Consider the following 14,349-nt stretch of genomic DNA (forward strand, 5'->3'; position numbering starts at 1 on the left):
TTCTCATGCACACAGCACCTCATGAGGGTGAGAACAGAGGCTCAAGGACCCTTGACATCCAAACATGAGACCTGTGCAACATAATTTCTGTCACATTATATTGGTCAACGCAAGTCCCCACCTCTTGGTGGGAAGATCTGTAAGAATTTGTGATGGTTTAAAAACATCACACCCACCCTTAGAGCTGGGGGAGGAGGAACCAATTTCACCAAACCACAGAGCTCCTGAACAGAATGGACATGAGGGGGAAAACTGGCCAGAGGCTGGAGAAGAGGCTAAAAGGTAGATTGAAATTAATTGTGAGGGGCTCTGTATGCCTTGCTAAGTGGACTTTATCTTTTAACTTGCGGTTCTCACCCTTTTTCTGTGACAACATAATTAATGATTCTGATGCATTCTCATTAGGAAACATGACTTAAAAGTAAGTCACCACGGCTGTTCTTCTCAACCTGAAGATTGGGCATGAATAATGTTTTTTTTTAGGGGGGACTGCATGCTCCTTCCTCTTGGGGAGTGGGGCTGCCTTGGTTGTAACTCACTGTTCCAGGCACTGGGGAGCCACTGATGTCTTGTTCCTGAGTGCAAGGGAGATTTCTGCTCTGAGACTCAGTCTTAAGCTGCTCCTGTAACAGCTCTGAGTTATACTCACACACCTTTCTTCCTTTCCCCCAGTGCGCACATAAGCCGCTAGTTTGGGATTTTCCTCTTTCCAGCAGCACACGATCCCCAGAAGCAACATTTCTTCCTGATGGCCAAGTCCTTGGGGCCCAGTCTGCTTTTTCCTGCTTTCTGGCCTCGACTAGGAGAGCCCCACTGCATACAACGTGTTTGGACAACAACCAGGGGAATGGCCACCATCCAATTCTCTTTCCTCCCAGAAATCTCCTTCTTGCAACTGATGTGGTCTCCAGTGACCAAGCAACATGAGCTTGAGCATATTGACAAGGGGATCTTGTCAGTGCCATCTCTGTGGCATCTGAGCTCCAGCTCCAGTGAGTGTCCTGTCATGTGCACATATTTATTTCTGCTGCTGGGCTGTACACAACTTGTAGAAGAAACATGGGATTCACCTTGTTTGTGTTGAAAATATTTACTGAATGAGTGAATTAATAATGGATGAATAAAAAGGATAACGCTGAGCAGCATCCCTTCTGATGGAAAAATTTATGGGCATGGAAAATGTTCCCTGATCAGTGAGTCCTCAGAGTCGTGGCTCCCAGGAAGGCACCAGTGCCAGGTGGTATCAGGCATCTTAATCTCGGCTCCCCCCATACACTAGTGGAGGACACCTGAGTCCAGAGCAAGGGTTTGGAACAGAACTTCCCTCTTAAACTGAGTAGGAATAAGGCTCCAAGGAATCTTTTCAGACACTAGAGAAGAGCAAGGGTGAGTGTGCAGAGGAGGAGTGGGAACAGGGGGAAGAGGAGAAGGATGTAGGAAGTGAACAGGGAAGAGCAACCCCCATCACCTCCCCTGGAGCCCGTCCTAATAGGAAATCCCACCCTGGAGCCTGCAGCCTGGGTTCTGTAGGGCTCTTGGCTGCACCTCCTGACCAGGGGTGTTTAGTTTAAAAGAAGGACTTGAAGCCTTCAGTGTCTCTCACTTAATACAGCGGCTGCTTTGACACCCACTCCATTTGGACAGCTCATTTCTGCTCCTGCATCCCATCAGAGGCAGCCCTTGCTCACATCTTTTGTCTAAGGAGCCTGGGTGTCTGCTGGAAAGGGAGGGTATTTAGAGAAAATTATTCAGTTAGAACCAGGAGGAACAAGGGCAGTTTCTGCCTTTGTGTGACAGGCTAATCCCAGGACAGCTCAAAATGGCTGGGATTGTTTAATCTGCAGGATGCATTAGGGCTGTCAACAGAGAGGGGACAGTAAATATTGCGGAAAGCAGTTAAGGGGTGTGGCCTGACTGGAGCTTCAGCAGCAGCCCTAGGACAGGGAGGAGGCACCTGAGGAGTAGGTGATGGAGGATATGGGGGGGGGTGGAGCAGAGTAAGGCAGATCTGGTGGCCCTCATTCATGCCTGCCTTTCAGGGATTTCTAATACATTGGTTCTCAACTTTAGATGGTCATTGGAATCTCATGGGACTTTTGCAAAATGCTGATACCCAAGTTCCACCTTCTTCTCCACATTTTGATTAAATTGGTCTGGTTTGTGGCCTGTGCATCAGGTTTAGGAAGCTCCGCAGGTGAGGAGGCTGTGAAAGGAAATGGAGAGATCTTATCATTTCATAGTGGACAGCTGGAAGGACACCTCCAGAGCAAGGTTCTCAGGTGAAGCAACAGGCCAAGAGGGAAAGGTCACCTATCCAGATTAGTGACAAAGAAAGGGCCGTAACTTTTATCTCTTGAGTTCCCAGGTGAGTTAATTTTTTCATCTACACTCTTCTTTCATTTACTAGTCATAGTCTTGGTGAAATCTCAGTTTCCTTACCTATCAAATGGGTATTATTACTAATCTACTCATTTCCTTTTATTGCCATGAAGATCAGGGTTCATGAAGATGCTTTGCAAACAATATAGAGGGGAGAGAAGAAACAACAAAGATGTTTGTTCCCATGCCACCCATGTGCACTTAGAATAAAGTGCAAACTTTACTCAGGCCTACAGACCACCCCTCCGCCCCAACCCCTCTGCTCCCAGCTGCCGCCACATGGCGGGGCTCCTGCCCGCATCTGCAGGTTCAGCCGCTGCCACTCCCCACTGTGTTCACCATGTCTAGACATACTGGCCTCCTCTCTGGCCTGGGACACACTGAGTCCATCCTTCCCTGTGCAGTTTCTATCTCTTCCACCTGGATTGCATGAGCCCTACATTTTGCTGTGTAATCTATCTTTTCTTGTTGTTTTGTCACAACTAATGTTAATGGCTGTGGGCAAAGCAGTGACTGGTCAGTATGGAATTAGAAACAAGAAGTATGGAGTTGTGAGTAACGAGGAAGGAGAGTTATAGAACAGATGGTAAGAGGGGAGTGTGGAGTCAAAACTTAATTTTTGCCACGGAAGAGAGACTTGAGCACATGTATGTCTCTCAGGTAGGAGACAAAAAAGGGACGTACGTGATGTGGAGGAAAGTGGGATAACTACAGCAAATTCCCTAAGCCCCTTTTAAATGTAATATCCCTTTAAAGAGATAAGATATTTGACTCCTTAGGATTCAGGTTTCCACTTAGTTTCCTTTCTTTGTTTTCTTACCAGTTTGTGAGCTTCTATAGTGTAGTGCAAATATCTCCTTATCTATCTGTGTGTAGACTGTGAGCTCACTGGGCAGAGGGGAGAGGTCTTAATGATGATTGTATCCCAGCACTGAATACAAAATAAAGCCTCCATAATGAATGAATCAATTTATCTGTTGCCTTTCCATCTAAGTGACATGGGTACCCTGAAGCAGCATGGATCCTCAATAAATGGGTAAGAAGACACTATGAAAAAGAGGTGGCAATTAAGTTCGAGGGATGTGTATATGCCAAAAAGAAACTGTACCAACTTCATATTTTGAAGAGAAGAAGGAGGAGCAAACATAATCTATTTTTCTCCCCTCTTGTAGTCCTTGTCTACATTCTGGTATATTTTACAGAGTTAAAATCAAAATGTCTACATAATTAGATGTTTTCTTTTATGAAAGAGTGTTTTGAACAGCTCCTTGCTGTATCTCACATTCTTTATAATTATTATTGTGAGAGAGGCAGAACATTCTGTCCAGTTAATGTACTGAAATATACTTCACTGTTTTCCCTGTTCCTATTGTTGAACATTTAGATTGTTCTCAATTTCTGCTATTTTAGAGAATGTTACAGTGAAGAGCGTGACACAGGGATTTGCCCTCCTTTAGAATTATCTCCTCAGTTTAAATTACAATGAGGGACTTCCCTGGTGGTGCAGTGGTTAAGAATTGCCTGCCAATGCAGGGGATGTGGGTTCGAGCCCTGGTCCGGGAAGATCCCACATGTCGTGGAGCAACTAAACCTGTACACCACAACTACTGAGCCCACGTGCCACAACTACTGAAGCCTGCATGCCTAGAGCCCGTGCTCCGCAACGAGACAAGCCACTGCAATGAGAAGACCACGCGCCGCAAAGAAGAGTAGCCCCTGCTCGCCGCAACTAGAGAAAGCCCATGCACAGCAACAAAGTCCCAACGCAGCCAAAATTAAAAATAAGTAAACAAATAAATTTAAAAAAAAAGGAATCCGCCTGCCAATGCAGGGGACACGGGTTCGAGCCCTGGTCCTGGAAGATCCCACATGCCGCAGAGAAACTAAGCCCGAGCACCACAACTACTGAGCCTGTGCTCTAGAACCTGCGAGCCACAACTACTGAAGCCTGCGTGCCTAGAGCCTGTGCTCCGTAACAAGAGAAGCCACCACAATGAGAAGACCATGCAACGCAAAGAAGAGTAGCCCCTGCTCTCCACAACTGGAGAAAGTCTGCACGCAGCAGCGAAGACCCAACATAGGCAAAAATAAATAAATAAAAATAAATTTATAAAAAAAATTCAATGAATCAAATTACTGGGTCAAATGGTGTGAATATTTTTATGATTCTCAATACATCCTGCTATGTTCCTGCTTTATATCCACTGTCAAAGGTATTTATCAATCTCACTGTTAACCCTGGTGCTATTATTACATTTTCTTTGCCAAGTTAATTGGTATAAAAACATACTTTGACATTTAATTTGAATTTTGTACAGCCTGAACATTTTCCCTTGTTTGCTTACTATCAGCATTTCATTCTATTTATATCATTTGCCATTAACTGGACATCTGTAATATTTACATACATTAGAATAAACTTTTTATATTTTATACGTAATAATTCATTTCTCTGATATTTGAGACAAATACTTTTCCTGCTGTTTTCATTTTCACTGTGATTAGTTTGTTCTTGTACATAAGTTTTCTATTTATTGATCTTTTCGTTTTTGAATTCTTTCAAAGATTTGAAGTTCCAACACTCAGTGTAACAAGTGACAAGGAAGGCAGCAACAGGAAACTTTCTCTTATTGCCTCTGTGGCAACCAAATTCATAGTTTTCTTTCTATTTTTCCTCCAGTGGTGTGCCTTTTTCTCCCTTCAGGATGGCTAGACTTCTACAAGTTCTCTCTCATGTATGAATGCCTGCTTGGTCAGCACTTACTCAATCTTTGCCTGATAACAACTAGAGGGGTCTAGGCAGTTTCACTAGCCTCACCTGTTCTGCAGCCTGTACCTGTACGGAGGTTTGTCTCTTACTAGCTGCAGTGGTGGGTGAGACTCCTCCTGGGTCCCTTGGAGTAAGGTTCTAGGATCCAAAAGACTGGCCAAGGGCTTCCCTGGTGGCGCAGTGGTTGAGAGTCCGCCTGCCGATGCAGGGGACACGGGTTCGTGCCCCAGTCCGGGAAGATCCCACATGCCGCGGAGCGGCTGGGCCCGTGAGCCATGGCCGCTGAGCCTGCGCGTCCAGAGCCTGTGCTCCGCAACGGGAGACGCCACGACAGTGAGAGGCCTGCGTACCGCAAAAAAAAAAAAAAAAAAAAAAAGAGAGAAGGAACATCTTATGCTGCCACACTGCTGATGTTGCTCCTCTATTGCTTTTAGTTGTCACGTCTCCTTAGTCTCCTCAGCTTCTCAGCCTCCTAGTTCTTTCATGACTTTGACACTTTAAGGTCATGATAATACACTAGTCAGATATTTCTTACACTGCCCCCTAATATAGGTTATCTGAGGTTTTCTCATGATTACATAAAGGTTATGGATCTTGGTGAGGAACATCCCAGAATAGAGGTGACTTTTTCTTTTCCTTTTTTAAAATTGAAGTATAGTTGATTTACAATGTTGTGTTAGCTTCAGGTGTACAGCAAAGTGATTCAGATTATATATATTCCTTTTCAGATTCTTCTCCCTTATAGATTATTACATGATATTGAGTATAGTTCCCTATGCTATACAGTAGGTCCTTGCTGTTTATCTATTTTACATATAGTAGTGTGTATATGTTAATTCCAAACTCCTAATTTATCCCTCCCACCCCCCCTTTCCCCTTTGGTAACCATAGTTTGTTTTCTATGTCTGTGAGTCTATTTCTGTTTTGTAAAGAAGTTCATTTGGGGCTTGCCTGGTGGCGCAGTGGTTGAGAGTCCGCCTGCCGACGCAGGGTACGTGGGTTCGTGCCCCGGTCTGGGAAGATCCCACATGCCACGGAGCGGCTGGGCCTGTAAGCCATGGCCGCTGAGCCTGTGCGTCCAGAGCCTGTGCTCTGCAACGGGAGAGGCCACAACAGTGAGAGGCCCGTGTACTGCAAAAAAAAAAAAAAGTTCATTTTTAAGATTCCGTATATTAGCAATATCATATGATATTTGTATTTCTCTGTCTGACTTCACTTAGTATGATAATCTCTAGATCCATCCATGTTGCTGCAAATGGCATTATTTCATTCTTTGTTATGGGTGAGTAATATTTCACTGTGTGTGTGTGTATATACACACCCACACACACACACACACCCCATATCTTCTTTGTCTATTCATCTGTTGAGAGACACTTAGGTTGCTCCCATGTCTCGGCTGTTGTAAATAGTGCTGCAGTGAACACGCACTGAGGTGCATGTATCTTTTTGAATTGTAGTTTTGTCCAGATATATGCCCAGGAGTGGGATCGCTGGATCATATGGTAGTTCTACTTTTAGTTTTTTAAGGAATCTCCACACTGTTCTCCATAGTGGCTGCACTAATTTACTTTCCCACCAACAGTGTAGGAGGGTTCCTTTTTCTCCACACCGAGAGGTGCCTTTTTCATTGCATCGTATTAGGGAGTCCTTGATTAGGGAGTCTTATTTACTACTGGTGATGTTAACTTGATCCCTTGGTTAAAGCGATGTCTTCCAAGTTTCTTCTGTTACAAAGTTACTATTTTCCCCTTTTCATAGTCTATCTGATAGATGAGAATCACTAAGTACACCCCACACTTCAGACACTTGAGCCTCTCCTTACTTTTTAGCACTACAAGATGTTCCAGACTCATCTTGTATAATATTTTCCCTGCCCCAGCCCTAGAATCACTTATTTCTGCAAGGATTCCTGCTTCATTTTATTGGAAAACATTATATAGAAATATATAGAGAGTAACCACTAGTGATGTTCTCAACATTTTTTGAGAATAGAGGAAGGAAAAGCAACCTGGGTAAAAAGAACAGCCTGTGGGAAGTCCAGGATAAGAAAAAGGGTGTGCTCAAGGCATGGTGTGCTCAAGGAACTGAAGGAAGTGCATTATACCAAGAGAGAAGAGAGCAGGAGAAAGAGACACAAGAAATTAACCTGGAAACTTAGGAATGCACCAGGTCTCATAGATCCTGAAAGGTTAGTTAAGGGTTTTGACCATTATTTCAAGGACAGTGGAGAGCCATGGAAGCTTTTGAAGCCAATGAGTAACTAGACTACGTTACTGGTCAGCAGTGGGAAGGATAGGTTGGAAAGGATTAAGTCATTAACCTCTGTAAGGCTTAGTTTCCTTCCTGCCTCACAGGATTTGGGTGAAGATTAAACAAGGGAACACATACAAGTTAGCCAGAATGATGTTTGGCACATGATGGGCAATCTGGAAACGTTGGTGCCTTGTTCAGTCCAACAATTCTGCTTTCTTTTTCATCTAATCTCATCTTTCTCATTATTCCCCTGACCACATTTTGGGTAGAAAATTATTCTTTAAACATTTTGCTGAAATTAAAATTGATTATTGTGCTAGACACAGTGAACAAATGTTAATAAGACCTGGGCCCTTCCTTAATACCTATTTACAATAAGCCATAACATGATGTGATATGAACTATACTAATGACACAAGCGTAAGCTCAGAGGGCAAGGATGACATCCTTCACCTCTCTGTCAGGCAAAATATGTGGCACAGAGGACTTCAACACAGACTTCTTGACCATATCATGCTCTGGGAGTTCAGAGGACAAAGGCAAGAAACTTGGCTATTGAACTATAAGTTCAATATCTTGGGAATTCATACCGTCTCAGTGACGACCCTGGCTTTCTTTCTTTATACTTTGTTAGTATTGTTTGGGATTATTGTTAGTAGGCTTTTAAAAAATTTTTTCATGAAAAAAATTTCAGAGTGATTGTTTATAGTCACATTTCCAAATCAAAACTTTCCTACACTACAGGAATCACATGAATCACACTATAATAACATGAAAACATCAAATCTATACTGAGGTGCTTGGTTTGATAATATTAAATTCAAAAGATACCTTCTTCAATTTCAGGTGGATAGTTCATAATATAATGGTATTGTTGATTTTTAAATTGATGATATCCAAATTTTATTGTCTTTCCTTTGATCTGATTCTGAAAATTTCTTTTATTAGAATTGTAAGTTTGGACATGTAATACTCATGGTAGTCCCAATTATGACTAAAAGCTCTTGTAGTTGCATGATCACCAATATTTCTTTAATGGATGAGAAACTATTTAGTTTTCCCTTTTATTTTCTACTTAGCACAGCATCCAGGTATTATTAGTTATTCTTCTTTTTATTATTCCATATGATATATTGTATTTTCACTTTACTGATGAGGAAATCTAGAATTGGAAAGGTGATGCAACTTTTCTAAAAACACATTAGTGATACAGCTGGGATTTGAACCTGTATCTTTGCTGTAAGCCTAGATTTTTTTTAATTGAAGTAAAATTGATTTACAACATCTTGTTAGTTTCAGGTGTACCGTGCAGTAATTCAGTTATACATACATATATACTAGGTTCTTACTGTTAATTAAACTCTGTCTAATGCTTTGGGTCAAGAATTACATGTCAAGCTTATAAGTAGGAAAATACTTAATCTAAGTGAGCTGTGATACCCTCCCTGAAAACCATATCTTATCTTTTATGCCGGGGATATGGGTTACATACAGATTTGCATTTGAATATTAATATGTCTACTGTTTTGGGAGATTACTTGAACTAATATAACTAAGCAGAATCTAAAGATCCAATGTGGAGAGAACTAAAATATTGTGTTGCTTCTTCTCCATTCTTCTCCTAACTCAGTTTCATGGTTCTACAAGATAACACACTCTGATTAAATGCCATATTAAGATAAAGAATTAGTACATAAAAGAAAGCACAGACATTTTGCCAGTAGGCAGAAGAAATCATAGAAAACTTCCTACAGAAAGCTGATCTTGACTAGTGTGACGAAGGAAAAAAAGGATATATTATGAAGACTTTGACAGTTTAGAGTTTGTTCCCCAAACTGGCTGTGTATCAGAATCACCTGGGGAGCTTACTAACTATTCAATGCTCAGACTTGACCCCTGCAGATTCAGATTCAGTTGGCATAGAGTGGGACCTAGGAACAGTGTCTTTATCAATACTCAGATGATGCTGATGTAATAAGCCTTCAGTCTCTTTTTTGGGAAAACATAGGTTTATAGCACAGTTCAGGAGTTTTTCTTTTTTAAAACTTCAATCTTTAGCACTTTTTTAAAGTTTTCATGTCATTCTCTCTTGTCATCAGATTTTATTCTGACTTTAAAAAAAATCTACAAGGTAATATCTTTTCTTTAATAGAAGCCAACATTCTGACTCATTCTTTTGCTGTTGTCGTATTAAGTTTTTGTAATATCTCTTGAGCTGAAACAGATAAAACTCTATTTTCTAGTTTCATTGGAATTAAAAATGGAATAAGACTCCTAGAGTACACGATTATGGGCTAGAGATATATTATATTTACATTTCCTTTAAATATCAAAGTTTACTGCCACTGAACTACACCTGTAGTGTTTGGCTGAACATTCCTTTTTAGTACAGAAATGACTGCCACCTAGAATCAGCTTTCTTTCTCTCAATGTTTTTTACAACTTTGAAAACTGGATAGATACTCCAGTGACTTATCAAAAGGATATTTTCTCTGAAGACTTTACTGTTACTATTTGGCATCTGTCAGAACTTCCCAGAAGCATACAGAAGTCTTTTAGCCTCTTCCTTCTTCAATCCTATAGTGTACTAAGGAGAGTTCCCTATAGCTGTATTGAAGATTTTTATATTGGGCCTCATATAATCTTTAATCTTAGTAGGGAATTCATTCAATCATTCAATAATATTCTGAGCATATACTATACTCTAGGCACTAGAAACACAAAAGTAAATAAGACAGATACCATTCCTGTTTCAGTGGTGCTTATAGTCCGATGGGAAAGAAAGATAATCATATAATCTGATATAGTAATTGTACTAGGTAGCGTTCCATCAGAGAAACAGAACCAGCAAGAGATACATATATATATGTGTGTGTGTGTATGTCTGTGTATATGATATATGTGTGTGTATATATGTGTATATACATACATACACATATATAGTATATGTATATTATATGTGTGTATGTAGTATGCATATATAATATATATAGGATGTGTATATACATATATAATATATATATATATATGGAGAGAGATAGGGTGGGGTTGAGAGATTCATTGCAAGGAATTGGTTTATACAATTGTGAGGGTTGGCTAGTCAACTCCAAGATTCCTAGGGTGGGCGGATAGGCAGTCAAGAAAGGAGGGCTGGACATTCTCAAGCAGGAGGTGACACTGCAGTACACAGGCAGAATTTCTTATTCCTCAGGGTAACTTGGGTTCTGTTCTTAAGCCCTTTGAACTACTTGGAAGGTCTACCCTGATTATGGAAGATAATCTCCTTTACATAAAGCCAATTAATTGTAGATGCTAACCAAATCTATAAATTACCTTCACAGCAACACCTCAATTAGGGTTTGATTGAATAACTTAGCATTATAGCCTAGCCAAGGTGACACATAAAACTGACTGTTACAGCAATGTTTGAAAAATGCTATGGTGGAGAAAGTATAAAATGCCAAAGACCAACATAGCAGGGGCATCCATCTTAGTCTATGGGGAGTCAGATGACTATTAAGGTAAGACCTGAGAGATGAGTAGGAATAAGCTAGATAAAGAGGTAGACAGAGAATATTCTAAGATGTAGGAAGTGTAAGCAAAGGTCCAGAGACCAGAGAGAGAGCACCAGAGATGTAATCTTCTCTTCTCATCAGATGTTTTTTCCTGGCTTTCTTTTTTCAGAACACCCTGAGGTGATGGAAGCTGAGATTTAATTTTTTTGGTAATTATTATATTAGCTTATTGTAATGCCTTCAATACTGAATCAGATGAAACTTTATTTTCATGTTTTAATTAGCACTTTCAATTGCTGGTGAGATGAGGCACCTTTTCATGTTTATTTGACATTCAGGTTTCCTCCTCTATAGATTTCCTGTTTCTAACCTTTGCACATTAGGGTAGTTTTCTTTTCCTTATTGATTACATATGATTTGGATATTACCAGAAATCCTTTGTCTTTATATGCATTGCAGATATATCTCCCAGAGAACACCAGTCCAGACTGGGAGGTACTTTGTAGACTACAGTTGCAGGTGAGTGCAAGGAGAGCTTGTTAAATCAGAGAGTGCTGGTGTTACCTTAATGCCAGGCTCAAGTCTCACTTCTAGGACAGAGCCACCACAGTGAGCAGGAACAACAGGGGCACAGGAAAGGAAAGGGGAAAGAGACAGCCCATCTCACAAGGCAATGTATTTTTTAACAAGTCAAATAAATGACAGAAGAGGGAGCTCTAGAATCCTTACACTAGGAAATCTACACTGACTGTCCTTCCTTCTAGTACAGGCAAACTCATCTCGCTGAAATATAAGCAGTAGGAAAGAGAAGTAGTCAAACCCACTCAAAATTATTTTCAGAAAAATAGGAAAACTAGTATCAGAGTAACATTCTTTCAAACAACGAAAACAAGCCAGAATGACATGCCCGCAAAATAAAGGAAAACTATATTACTATTTTAAACAAACAAGATTAAACAAATTAAGAAAATGATAAAAGGTATAAAAGAACAACTTAAATTAGAATAAAAATAACTCAGACATAATATTATTGGGAAAAAAACCAGGAATATTTGAAAATGCAGTTTATAAAACCAAGGAAAGTTAGCAATAAAAGAAGTAATATTTTAGAAATGGAGAATGAAGTAGAAGTAATACATTAGTTAATAAATATGATGGGTAGTACATAAAGAGAAACATACAATGAAGGGAGGAAATTTTTAGCTTAAAAATATGAAAGAAATGAAAAAGGATTTAAGAGAAAGTGACATAAAATATCCTCAGAGTGTGTGTGTTTATGTGTGTGTGTATGTGTATGTGTGTAAATTCCTGAAGAAGAAAGCCAAAGCAACTGAAGAGAACAGAACAAATACTAAAAAATAATCAAACAACCCAATCCAAAAATGGACAGAAGACCTAAAGAGACATTTCTCCAAAGAAGAAATATGGATAGCCAATAAGTACATGAAAAGATGCTCAACATTGCTAATTATTAGAGAAATGCAAATCAAAACTACAATGAGGTAGCACCTAACAGCCGTCAGAATAGCCATCATTAAAAAGTCTACAAATAACATATGCTGGAGAGGATGTGGAGAAAAGGGAACCCTCTTACACTGTTGGTGGGAATGTAAATTGTATGGCCACTGTGGAAAACAGTATGGAGGTTCTTCAGAAAACTAAAAATAGAATTACCATATGATCCAGCAATCTCACTTCTGGGCATATACCCGGACAAAACCATAATTCAAAAAGATACATGCACCCCTATGTTCATAGCAGCACTATTCACAATGGCCAAGACATGGAAACAACCTAAATGTCCATTGATAGATGAATGGATAAAGAAGATGTGGTACATATAAACAGTGGAATACTACTCAGCCATAAAAAAGAATGAAATAATGCCATTTGCAGCAACATGGATGCAACTAGAGATTATCATACTAAGTGAAGTAAGTCAGAAAGAGAAAGACAAATATCATGTGATATCACTTATATATGGAATCTAAAATATGACACAAATAAGCCTATCTACAAAACAGAAACAGACTCATGGACACAGAGAATGGACTTGTGGTTGCCAACGGGGGAGGGGTTGGGGTTAGCAGATGTAAGCTTTTATATACAGAATGGATAAACAACAAGGTCTTACTGTATAGCACAGAGAGCTATATTCAGTATCCTATGATAAACCATAATGGAAAATAATATTAAAATATATATATATACATGTATAACTGAATCACTTTGCTGTACAGCAGAAATTAACACAACGTTAAAAAAAAAGGAAAAAAATCATTGAAGAAAAACATACTGAAATAAAAGGCAACTTGAAATCCTATATTGAAAGAATATACTGAGTACCCTGGAAAATCAACCCAGAATAACTGACTCCAAGGCATATTCTAGTAAAATAATGAGAACTTAAAGAAAAAGAAAACTGAATTAAAAATATATACTCAGTAACAAAAATTTTTTTAAACTAATTAATTTCTTTAATTTTGGCCACACTGAGTCTTTGTTGCTGTGCGCGGGCTTTCTCTAGTTGCAGCGAGAGGGGGCTACTCTTCATTGCGGTGCACGGGCTTCTCATTGCGATGGCTTCTCTTTGATGAGGAGCACGGGCTTCAGTAGTTGTGGCACGTGGACTCAGTAGTTGTGGTGCACGGGCTTAGCTGCTCTGCGGCATGTGGGATCTTCCCAGACCAGGGCTCAAACCCGTGTCCCCTGCATTGGCAGGTGGATTCTTAACCACTGTGCCACGAGGCAAGTCCCAATAACAAAAATTTTAAGAGTCTCTTTCATCTAGAAATTAAAAAGTCATGCTGGCAGACTCATCCCAGGGGCAGGGGTGTGGGGGTAGGGTCAAGTGAGAGTGTCTCACGGGCTCCTGCCAGCTCTTGGCTTGAGTCCTACTTGCTCACTCTACAGCGCTCTCCCTGTGAAGAGTAATGCAACCAGAACAAAACTTCCCCCTTTGCACATTCCGTTATGTGTACTCATGTGTGTTTCATCACAGTGGAGGAGAGTGAGGGCCTGTAACAGGACAACCCAATTCTTGATCTCAATGACAAAATTATACATGAAAATACACTGCAGTCTTGGTAGGAAGAAATGAAACATTGAGTGAGAGCTTTTCCTTCTATTGGATAATCATAACCATAGGCACCAGTAAGCCAGAGGTAAAACTGTTAGAAATCATTTGTGTGTTAAGATCTGAAATGCCCTTCCAGCACTAAGAAAAAGAAGAGTTTCTCCTACTAATGGATGAAGTTCCATTATTAGACTTTCATTCCTTTGGCTTAAGCCTTATCCTTAGCACTCTGGAAATATTTAAAGCACTTGGCTGTGTCGATGGAAATCGTATCAGCACACTCAGGATCCTTTCAACTTGCCTAGTTAGCTGGAAAACTAAAGCATAACTGTCCCCACAGTTATGTCCCCACA

The sequence above is a fragment of the Monodon monoceros genome, unplaced genomic scaffold, assembly GCF_005190385.1.
Source record: "Monodon monoceros isolate NGI ecotype Baffin Bay Population unplaced genomic scaffold, NGI_Narwhal_1 Super_Scaffold_7, whole genome shotgun sequence".
NCBI classification, from domain to species: Eukaryota; Metazoa; Chordata; class Mammalia; order Artiodactyla; family Monodontidae; genus Monodon; species Monodon monoceros.